Genomic DNA, 11,979 nt, shown 5'->3' with positions numbered 1-11,979 from the left:
GGGTGGGGTTGGGGATGGGGGAAATGGGTGACAGTGGTCAAAGTATACAAACTTTCAGTTATAAGATGAATAAATTTTGTAGATCTAATGTATAGCATGGTGACTGTAGTTAACAATACTCTATTGTACTGTACACTTGAAAGTTGCTAAGATCCTAAGATCCTGAGAATAGATCCTAAACTTCTTATCATATACACACACACAAAAGGGTAACCAAGTAAGATTATGGATGTGTGAACTATTCTTATTATGATAATCATTTTGCAATATGTGTCTCAAATGATGTTGTACACCTTAAACACAATGTTGTATGTCAATTACATCTCCATGATGCTGGGCGGAGAAAAAAAGAACGATGGATTTGAATTAAGTGCAGTTTGCTTCCTTTAAAAAATGTGTTTAAATCTGCATTTGAAACGTCTTCAATACTGTTTTGGTCTCCCGTCTCTCTTGAGTTAACATAGGCAACTTAGTATAGCTAAGGTATATAGCCTAGGTTATGGATGTGGAAGTTCTGAATAATCCTGAATAGTATTTTTCAATGACTGATAATTTGAATCTGATCATTTTTTGTTGGGTTTGGGGGCATGGGGATGAAGAGGACTGTCCAGAACAACGTTACATGTTTAGCATCTTCCTTGACCCGCTGGATTCCAGTAGCACCTCCCTCATTTTGACAACCAAAAAGGTACTCAGACATTGTCAACGTCCTCAGAATCGGTGGTGGTAGCAGCAAACTGTCCCCCATTGATAACCATGGTCCTAAAGTATATTCTTCTCCAAAAAACTAGCTTGAGAATCAAAAGTGAAAGTTCTTTTCCTCTGTCAAAGTCCAGCTCAAAACTTGGCCTTTTCCCATATGACTTTTTCGATAAATTCTATCGAACACATTGTTATTTCCTTTTTTATCTATTTAGCATTTTTAAACCTTTGTTTGCAATTATGTAAGCACATCTCAGATTTCTGTTGCCATTGCTGTTGTTTTAATATGTTATATGATTTACCTTAATGACCTTCTAACATTTTGAGGGTCAAGACTACTAAAAATTTGGTTTATCTAATATCGTGACGAAGGTAGGCGCTGAAGTATTTATGGGACTAGCAAAACCAAATGTGAAAACACCCACAAAAGATCTTTGCTCATCTTATTGAGTGTGAAGTTAGAAATCAGCATACCAAATATTATCCAGAAAGATTTCTTCCCTTTAACTGTGGCAGTTGGTTAATCTTGTTAGACTAGTTTGGCTCCTTTTCATTCCAATCTGGTGTGCTTAGGAAAGGTCTGATATGAGTCCAGTCTACCTATGTCATTTCAATAGAGGAAAATGGATGTGTTGGTGTTGTTTTAGCTCAGGCATAATAGATTGTGTCTGGGAGTGAGCAGAGGTTATTGGTTTTTAACCTGGTTTTAACTTGGGGAGTGAAATTACACAGATCTGAAAATTGGGGTAGGTAATGGAAAGACAAGCACACTTGTACTGTGAAAGGTCTTGGATGTGATTCTTCCCTGTTCTGCCCTGGGAAGTCCCTCTGAAGTCACAGGGAGGTCCCTGAACCCAGCTGGGACAGGAGCAGCCTTGAGACTTCCATGAAGACACCCACTGGATGGCTGTAAAATGGGGCTAGTGAACTCATTTCTAATAACCAGTCAACTCCTTTCAGTTCATTTTCCACGGCAAGATTAGATCATGTTGGAAACCTCACCAAAGAACCTTATAAAAAGAGATGAACTCACTCCCCATTTTCATCAGGTTTTGAAGCAAAACCATAAAAACCACTATCCCACCTCAGGCTACTGGAAACAAATTTGCATTTCATTCTCAGGAACAGAAATATCTCTAGGTGAATACTTCAGTGAGAGCACTTATATTCTTTATCTTCTTAAGAAATTCACCTGTCGGGCACTTGTTCTGGAGATCCATGCAGCCCGTTGCCACGCAGGCCAGGTGATGTTTAAGGGGAACTTGGGGATTTGTAGTCCCAGTTTTGAGAAGAGTCACAGCTCTACAAACTCTTCCAATAAAGAACTGATATGATTGGGTGACTTTGCAGCCAGCCCATGTGCTGGTTCTTCTTCTTTAAGAAATAAAGACTGTTTGCCCCTGGAAGCTTCTTATAAAGATAGGATTTCCTTAATTCACTAGGTAAGTGGTTGAAGAGATGACAGCTCTTGTTTGCTAAGTATCATGAAGACCAGTGAGTCTAAGGTGTGAAGGGCATGTGGTTAGATATCCCTAGGTTTTTACTCATGCTAACAATACTTTATGGACATTTAATTTACACTCAGTGAAATGAATAAATCGTAAGTGTACAACTTGATGAATTTTGACATGTGTACACTCCTGTTTGGTTGATGGTTTCCTTTGTTGTAAAAATGCTTTGAAGTTTAATTAGGTCCCATTTGTTTCTTTTGCTTTTATTTCTTTTGCCTTAGGAGACAGATCCAAAAAATACTGTTACTGTTTGTGTCCAAGAATGGTCTGCCTACGTTCTGTTCTAGGAGTTTTATGGTTTCAGGCCTTACATTTAGGTCTTTAATCCATTTTGAGTTTATTTTTGTATAAGGTGTGAGGAAATGTTCTACTCTCATTGTTTTACATGTTGCAGTTCAATTCTCCCTGGACCACATATTGAAGAGACTACGTTTTCTCCATGATATATTCTTGCCTCCTTTGTTATAGATTCATTGACCATAGATGTGTGGGTTTATTTCTTGCCTTTCTTCTGTTCCATTGATCTATGTGTCTGTTTCTGTGCCATTACCATACTGTTTTGATTATTATAGCTTTATAGTAGAGTGTGAAGCCTGGGTGGGTGATACCTCCAGTTTTGTTATTTTTTTCTCAAGATAACTTTGATAGTTTGGGGTCTTTTGTCATTCTACGTGAATTTTAGAATCATTTGTTCTAGTTCTGTGAAAAATGTTACGGGTATTTTGATAAGGATTGCATTAAATATGCAGATTGCTTTGGGTAGTATGGACACATTAAGACTATTAATTGTTTCAATCCAATAGCATGGAATATCTTTTCATTTCTCTGTATCATCTTCAGTTTCTTTCACTGATATTTTATATTTTTCAGAGTGTAGGTCTTTCACCTCCTTGGCTAAGTTTATTCCAGTGCCGCACTGTGATGTGGAGTGAGTGGGGAGGGAGCGTTTCTTCAGCTCGGGTTGGAGGGCATGTGAGGCCGTTGTGGGAATCCCAGCAGAGCTCTCTCTGCCCTTCCTTGGGGGCATGTCATCTTATGATATGTTTTATGATTTGTGATTATCATTACTTCCTTTGATGTTCAAATTATCCTAGATCATTTGATGAGTTTCCTCTTGAAATCATTGTGAAATCATATGCTTTGCATTAAACTGTCATTATTAGACACTGGGGAGCAAGGTCAATTTAGGTGAATGAAGAAATAGATCAATTCACAATGCAAATGTAGACAACAACACATAGACTTTAGATGCATATTCTATTCTCCTATTAAAATAGACTCTGTTAGACAGGATAGTGTCTCTCATAGATGTCCGTGTACTCATATCCTAAACTTGGAAATATGTTAACATTACATGGCAACAGAGAGTTTGCAGATGGGATTAAATATGCTAATCAGCTCATCCCCAAAAAGGAAGATTGTTCCAGATTATATGGATGAGCCTGATGTAATCTTATGGGCCTTTGAGAACAGAAGAGGAGAAGGCTAAAGAGACTGAGACAGACGAGGCATGAGAAGGAATCAACTCGCGGTTGCTGCTTTTGAAGATGAAGGAGGCTACGAGCCAAGGAATGTGGGTGGCCTGTAAGAAGCTGGAAACAGCCTTCAGTTGACAGCCAATGAGGAAACAGTCACCTTAGCCCTAAAACCACAAGAAAGAGATTTCTGCCAAATCATGAATGACAAGGAAACAGATTCTTCCCCAGGGCCTCCATAGGTGATCACAGCCTTGCCAACACCTTGATTTTAGCCTGGTTACACCTTGTCAGACTTCCAATCTACTGAAACATAAAGTAATATTTGTTTATTTATTTATTTTGTTAGTTAGTTAGTTAGTTAGTTTGTTTTGTTCTGCTTTGTTTTAGGCCACTGAGTTTGTGATGCTTCTCATCATAGCAAGAGTAAACTAATACATAGACTATGTTTGTGTGCATGTATATGGGTATGTGGGCTATGGTCCATGTATATACAATTTATCATGTATTTTCTCATCCTTCCTCACTCTTTTTGTCCATCTCTCTCAGCATTTCTCTATCTCTCTTTTGTTTCAGTCCCTTTCTATTGGGTATAATATACAACATAATATATATAATATATAATGGAATATTTCCACTTATGGAGGCTAATGAGTAACAAACACACCCCATGCAAACCAAGAAGAGCATGACATGGTAGCAGAAAGCCAATAAATGCAAATTAGCAGGAGCCAATCTTTGAAGTTTTGAAAACTGAACTCCTAACCTTTCTGTTTTTGCAGTATGTTTTTGCTGCTTCCTTAGAGGAATCAGCTAAAACGGTTTTGACTTGAGTATTACATAAAATATCTCCAAAGAATTATTTTGCCAAGCCACACATAACATATTAATATTTTCTCAAAAGACTTTTAATATAGCACTCAGTCTTATAAAAAAAATAGCATATTTCCTCCTATAACTTGGCTTCGTCATTGAAGCTTGTGGTAAACATAATTAAAAAGTCTGGAGCAGTTTTGAATGCTTAATGGCATGCTAGACACAAGCCAATATTTCCATTTCTAGGTGAGATTGGATGACTGAGCAGGTATCTCTAACTTTGTGTAATTACCAGATTCTGAAGAAGTTGTGGTCAAATTATATATTCATAAATAAAACCACATTTTAGAGTGATGAGTGGAGTCTGCTGTGTGAAGAAATCCTACATGGAATTGTTTGTTAACCATCAGTTCATAAGGGGTGTGTGTGTGTATGTGTGTGTGTGTTTCTTTTCTCTGGATAGATGTGGGCTGCCATTCTGGGGTTTATTTAAAATAGTGCACATTATATTCCAGAAATGTCGAAGAGAACTTATTTTCAATGACCTGCTGAAGTATTAAGTGAATGTTTAAAATGGATAAGTTTAATTTTACCTTTTCTTTCTTATTTATTTTTTAAATTATTTTTATTGAAGTATAGTTGATGCACAATATTATATTACTTTCAGGTGTACAACATAGTGATTCAATATTTTTATAGATTATATTCCATTTAAAGTTATTACAAAATAATGGTTATATTTCCATATGCTGTACTATATATCCCTGTGGCTTATTTATTTTACACATAGAAATTTGTGACCCCCAATCAAATACCCCTATTTCACTTTTCCCCTTTCCCTCTCCTCACTGGCAACCACTAGTTTATTTCTTTATCTGTTAGTCTACTTCTGTTTTGTTATATACACTCCTTTGTTTCATTTTTCAGATTCCACATATGTTATATCATACAGTGTTTGTCTTTGTCTGACTTATTTCACTAAGTATAATATTCTCCAGATTCATCCATGTTGTACCAAATGGCAGAATTTCATATTTTATGGCTGAGTAATATTCTATCATATATATTTTATATATATAATATATATACACATACACATGTATATATATCTCATATGTTCTTTATACATTCATCTGTTGATGGACACTTAAGTTGCTTCTATTTCTTGGCTATTGTAACTAATGCTGCTGTGAACACTGGGGTGCATGTACTTTCCCAATTTGTGCTCCTATTTTCCATTCCTTAGGAATGGAATTGTTGGATCATATGGTAGTTCTATTTTTAGTTTTTTTGAGGAATCTCCATACTGTTTTTCATAGTGGCTGCACCAATTTACATCCCATGAACAGTGTATTAGGGTTTCCCTTTATCCACATCAGCATTTGTGTTCTTTTTGGTGATGGCCATTCTGATGGGTGTGAGGTGATATCTAATTGTGGTTTTGATTTTCATTTCTCTGATAGTTAGTGATGTTGAGCATTTTTTTCATGTGCCTGTTGACTGACTGTACATCTTTGGAAAAATGTCTGTTTGGGACTTCTGTCTATTTTTTGATTTTTTTTTTTTTGGTATTGACTTGTATGAACTGTTTAGATACTTTTGGATATTAACCCCTTATGGATCATATCATTTGCAAATATTTTCTTCCATTCCATAGAGTGTCTTTTTTAGTATTGTTGATGACTTCCTTTGTTGTAAAAATGTTTTTAAGTTTAATTAGGTCACACTTATTTATTTTTGACTTTATTTCTTTTGATTTGGGAAAGAGATTCAAAAAATGTTGCTACAATTTATGTCAAAGAGTGTTCTGCCTGTTTTCCTCTAGAAATTTTATGGTTATCCAGTCTTATATTTAGGTCTTTAATCCATTATTAGTTTACTTTTGTATAAGGTGTTTGAGAATGTTCTAATTTCTTTCTTTTACATATTGCTGTCCAGTTTTCCCAGTACCATTTATTGAAGAGACTCTCTTCTCTCCATTTTATATTCCTGCCTCCTTTGTCATAGATTAATTGACCCTAAGTGCCTGGGTTTATTTCTGGGCTCTCTATTCTGCTCCATCGATCTATGTGTTTATTTTGTGCCAGCACCATGCTGTTTTGATTACTGCAACTTTGTAGTATAGTCTGAAGTCAGGGAAGATGATATCTCCAGCCTTGTTATTTTTTCTAAAGACTACTTTGACAGTTTGGGGTCTTTTGTAGCTCTATATGAATTTTAGGATTATTTTACATCTGCGAAAAAATGTTAATGGGTATTTTGATAAGGATGGCATTAAATCTGTAGATGATTGAGTACTATGGGCTTTTTAACAATATTAATTCTTCTAATCCATGAACAGGAGATATCTTTTCATTTCTTTGTATTATCTTAAATTTCTTTCATTGATGTTTTATATTTTTCAGCATATAGGTCTTTCACTTCCTTGGTTAATTCTATTCCTGGGTGTTTTATTCTTTTGATGTGATTTTAAATGGGAGGTTTTTTGTTTTTGTTTTTGTTTTTGACTATACCTTGTACCCTGCAACTTTACTGAACTCATTTATTAGTTCTAAAGCATTTTAGTAGAGAGTTTTGGGTTTTCTATACACAGCACTGTCAACCACAAATAGTAACAGTTTTACTTCTTCCTTTTCAATTTGGATGTCTTTTATTTCTTTTCTGTTTGCCATGCCAATAAGTCATCTCCAAAGCAGAGTTTCCAATCTCAGTCAAGCCTTTAGATGACTGTAACCACAAGCTCTCACCTTGACTGTGACTCCAAGAGTGATTCTGGTCACCAGCTAAATGGCTTTCAGAATGCAGACCCCCAGGAACTTTATAAGATAATAAATATGTGTTATTTTAAGCTTTGGAGCCATTCGTTACAGAATGATACATTTTATACCTGTATATCTGTCTATCTATCTGTCTATCCATCCATCCATCCCTCTACCTACCTGTTTAACTTTATAAGTATCTACCAAACTGTTTTACAAATTGTTTGTAACATTTTGCGTTCCTACCAGCAATACATCAGTATTCCAACTGCATTGATTCCTTGATAGTATCTGGAATTGTAATTATATATGTATATATGATCTCCAAATTATAAGTGTATAGCTCCATGAATTTCCACACAGTGAACACATCTTCGTAAACTCCACCAGAGCAGGAAGTTCGAGATTTGCCAATACTAATATATATAAAATAGATAAACAAGTTCAAACTGTATAGCACAGGGAACTATATCCAGTATCTTGTAGCTACTTATGATGAAAGAGAATATGAAAATGAATATATGTATGTTCATGTATGATTCAAGCATTATGCTGTACAACAGAAACTGACACAACATTTTAAACTGACTATACTTCAATAAATATATATATAATAAATTTTAAATTTTTTAAAAAATAAATAAAATGAATAAAAATCTATCTGGAATTCATTTGTTAAATAGCATGGAATAGAAGCCAAAATTCATTTTCTTCCACATAAATATCCAGTTAATCCAACAAAACTAAGTGAAAAGACCATTATTTTCCCACTCTTTGGCCTTTGTCTTAATCAAGTGTTCATATAAATACAGGGATGCCTTTTTCTGGATGGTTTGTTGTGTTGCATTAGTCTATTTTCATATCCTTGTACTGATACCATTCTATACTATACTATATCCAGTAGTGTAAGATTGCAAATTTGTTCTTTCAGGCTGTCTTACATACTCTTGAACTTTTGCTTTTGATATACATTTTAGAATATTTCTTACACACATACACACTCTCACACATATACACTAAGTTCACACAAACCATTTGATGGGATTTTGATTAGGATTGAATTGAATCTGTAGAATAATTTGAATGGTCTAATATATAAATATGGCATATTTCCCCATTTACTTTTATCTCCTCAATATTATTTTACTGTGAATAGGAGCTGCGTATTTTTTATTACCTTTATTCTAATTTATTTGATTTTTAAGGCCATAATAAGTGGTATCTTTTATGAACTTCATTTTATCAATTTGTTGCTGATAAATGGAAAACATTTTATTTTTGTAAGTTGATCTTATACCTGAAAGTCACGATCAATTCACTTGTTAATAACAATTATGCAGTATCTAAATAAAGACAATATGTTTCTTTTCCCAATCAGCCATATCTCCTTTCAACATGATAAGTGATTTGCTGAAGAAATTACCAAGAGACTGTGAATTTCTTTTGCTCTGAATTCCAAGGAATTGTATTAATCAATGGGTTGCTCTTACCATTTTTTTCCCATTCAGGGCTGACGTCACACTCGCCTGTTTCTGTTTCTGACAGTGGTGGAGGGGAAACATCGAGATGGTTTTATCTGTCCTGTAAGGATGGGTCTCAGAAATGGAGGCTTTCTCTCTTCTGTGGATGATGACAAAGTAAGACCTGACCCATGCTTCCTCCGGCTTCCCACAGCAAAGCTACTGGAATAGCATTGGAAAATTGTAAGAATCCTGACGGTTCAAGAGTCACAAGCATGTGGTGTTTCTCACTCACTTTCTACTTAGCTCCTAATATTTTCTTATCTGTCAAATGGTTGTAGTCTGTCTTACTCCTCAGAAGTAAAAGGATCACAATGGTTGTGAAATAGTCTTTGGACTGTGTGACTGTTATTTTAATCCTCAGAAAAGTCATTATATTTCCTTTTTTCTTATTCCTTATTAAAGGACGTAATAAACCTTTCTCCAATTAGAGCCTCTAACAGGAGTTTTGAAAGAGAATTTCAGACACAGCTCTCATAATGTCTTCGGGGTTGGTAGAGAAGATTGTGTGGGAATGAAAGCTATTGAAGCTACAAACAATTATTACGGTGCTTTGGTCTAGAAATGTCTATGTATCTCAGTAGGACACTGAATTCGTTATTATTATATTGTGTATCATATGAATTTGCTAGTATTGTATTGTGTATCGTATGAATTTGTTATTGTATTATGTATTGCATACATTTGTTATCATTGTATTGTGTATCATACGACTTTGTTATTACTGTATTATGCGTTGTATGAATTTGTTATTGTTGTATTGCGTCGTATATTACTACTGCATTTTGTTGTTGCTATCATTATCCTCATCTTCATTGTCATCTTAGAATACATGTTGTTTGTTATTACGTTAAAGTGCCCCTAACGACTCAACTACAATGCCACTTATTCCTGTTTTCAAATGTGTATATATGGGTAGATGTGTGTAGGTGTAATTTACACATTCTTCTGTTTCTCTAGATTACCTTCCTGTTGGCTTAGAAAGGCTGGATATGAATGTAGCTAGCCTAGGAAAGATTCTATATGAAGCTCATCCTTGAAAGAGAATGTTTCTCCAACTTTAAATTTCCTTTACCAGTCATTAGAAGCTGGGGGGAAATTCCAGTCCTGTGAGAAGTGCTGACATTAAATTTCTGTAAAACGTCTAGAACAACTGATGTTACATGAACCAGACCCAATCAGCTCTTAATGTAAAAAACTCCTCTGAACAGAGATGGAAAGACAGGCTCACAGTAAAAGGAAGTTAATCAAATGTTTCCTCTTTTAAACTAGGAGTTCTGAAGAAATAAGATCATGAGGGTGTCAGGGACTAGTTTGGAATAGAAAGACATGTATTTTCCTCATTCTTCATAACTGACATGTCCCAGATCTCCAATCCAAGGCCACCTTCAGTCTTCTTCCCTGTCCACTCCGTGTCTCCCTTCACCAGTGGCCTCCTGCCATCCCACCCCACCCTGCCACATTTAAAAAAAATTATCTCATGTTTTTGAGTCACTAAGATAATGATAGAGAAGAAACCTAATCAGCTTTGTTTAGAGAGCCTAATCTGTGAAAATTTACGAAAATACATTTTATCGGCTAAAGTTATATATACAAATACATTCCACTCAAATCACAATTTACCTACTGTACTTATAATGATAGGTGTTCTCTGTCTAGTCAAAGTTGATTTTCAAACAGATAAGCTTTAATTTTATGGATTTTCTTAACTAGCTGCACTGCTTGCTCTGTTTCCTTGATTCTTTGTGCAACATAATGAGTAACTTGATACCCGCCTCATATTTTATGGGCACATAATTCATCTCAATTCCAGATGCAGGAGAGTTATTCCTGCTTGACTTCCCAATGTCCTCTCCACAGCCTCAATTAGATGATTATTTAACAGCTAGTTGAATTCCCAGACCAAGCCATCAAGGGCTAGCTCTTTAATTGACTAAACTGTTTGTTCTAACATTTGGCTTTCAAACATCCTGCTGGGTCAAGTTTAATTGAAAAAAGATGGCTTTCCTATCCTAAGAAGATTTTAGAGGGTAGAATATAAGCAGCAAGTCAGTGAGATAACAAAACATTTCAAAGACATTTTTACCTAAAATATGTATTTATTAAACCTCGTGTGTGTGTATGTGTGTATGTGTGTATACTCAAAAAAACAAACAAAAAAAACCCCAAAAACCCCAAAACCTAGATTTTCTCCATGTTAGAAGTATTGGGATACTGTATAGCACAGGAAACTATATTCAATATCTTATAGCAACCTATAATGAAAAAGAATATGAAAACAACTGTATGTATGTACATGTATGACTGAAACATCATGCTGTACACCAGAAATTGACACGTTGTAACTGACTATACTTCAGTTAAAAAAGTATTGGAATGTAGTCTTCCCTCAATGCCAAAATCTACTTTTAATCATAACTAAAATGAGTGAAGAGGCAAAATAGTTACACAGCACATTAAACAGTAAACTCAACTTGATGTTGTTGTAGCTAATAATTTTTAAATCTTCCATTAAGTATCCAGTTCTCCCTAAGATATGTTGATATAACAGACACAGAGTATCATGGGGGATTATTACTTTTATGAGAGGGAGAGTAAATATTTAACAGTATCTTAGTTCTTTGGGAAGTGGTATCTATCCCAGGATACAATGCATCAAAGGAAAGTGTTATATGGTTAGAAAGCTTTTATGAAAGTGCTGGAAAACTCCCAAAAAAGAATTTGGGAAAAGATACAATAAAGGAGGATGTAAATAATGTCAATCAGTTATCCTCCTGGGTAAGAAAAAGCCAAATAAGCAGAAATGATACCATTTCAAAGTCAAACTAGAGTCTCAGAAAACCTAAGAAGGTGATTTTAATCCCAGGATTGACCAGACTTTCTTTGTTAAACTGAGCAAACGCCACTGTCTTTACCTTCATCTCTCAGTTTCTGAAATAAGAAAGACTGGATTTTATTTCCTCAGGGGTCCTTGAAGTGATTAATTGCCTAATGGTTTCTAAAGATCTTTGAAAACCAAAGGGCTGAGATTTAACGTATTATGGTGTGTTCCCCCTTAATCACTGCATTTCTGAAACTTCTCTTTAATTCAATTTCCATTCTCCCTCTCTCCCTATTTTTTTAAATCTACTGATTATTTTTCTTGAGATGTGTTTTACTGAGAAAAGGGCGGAAGGAGCCGCTGACCAGCATTTGG

Source organism: Vicugna pacos, chromosome 19 (genome assembly GCF_048564905.1).
Source record: "Vicugna pacos chromosome 19, VicPac4, whole genome shotgun sequence".
NCBI lineage: Eukaryota > Metazoa > Chordata > Mammalia > Artiodactyla > Camelidae > Vicugna > Vicugna pacos.
The sequence above is the reverse complement of the archived record's forward strand: the minus strand, read 5'-3'. Positions refer to the sequence as shown.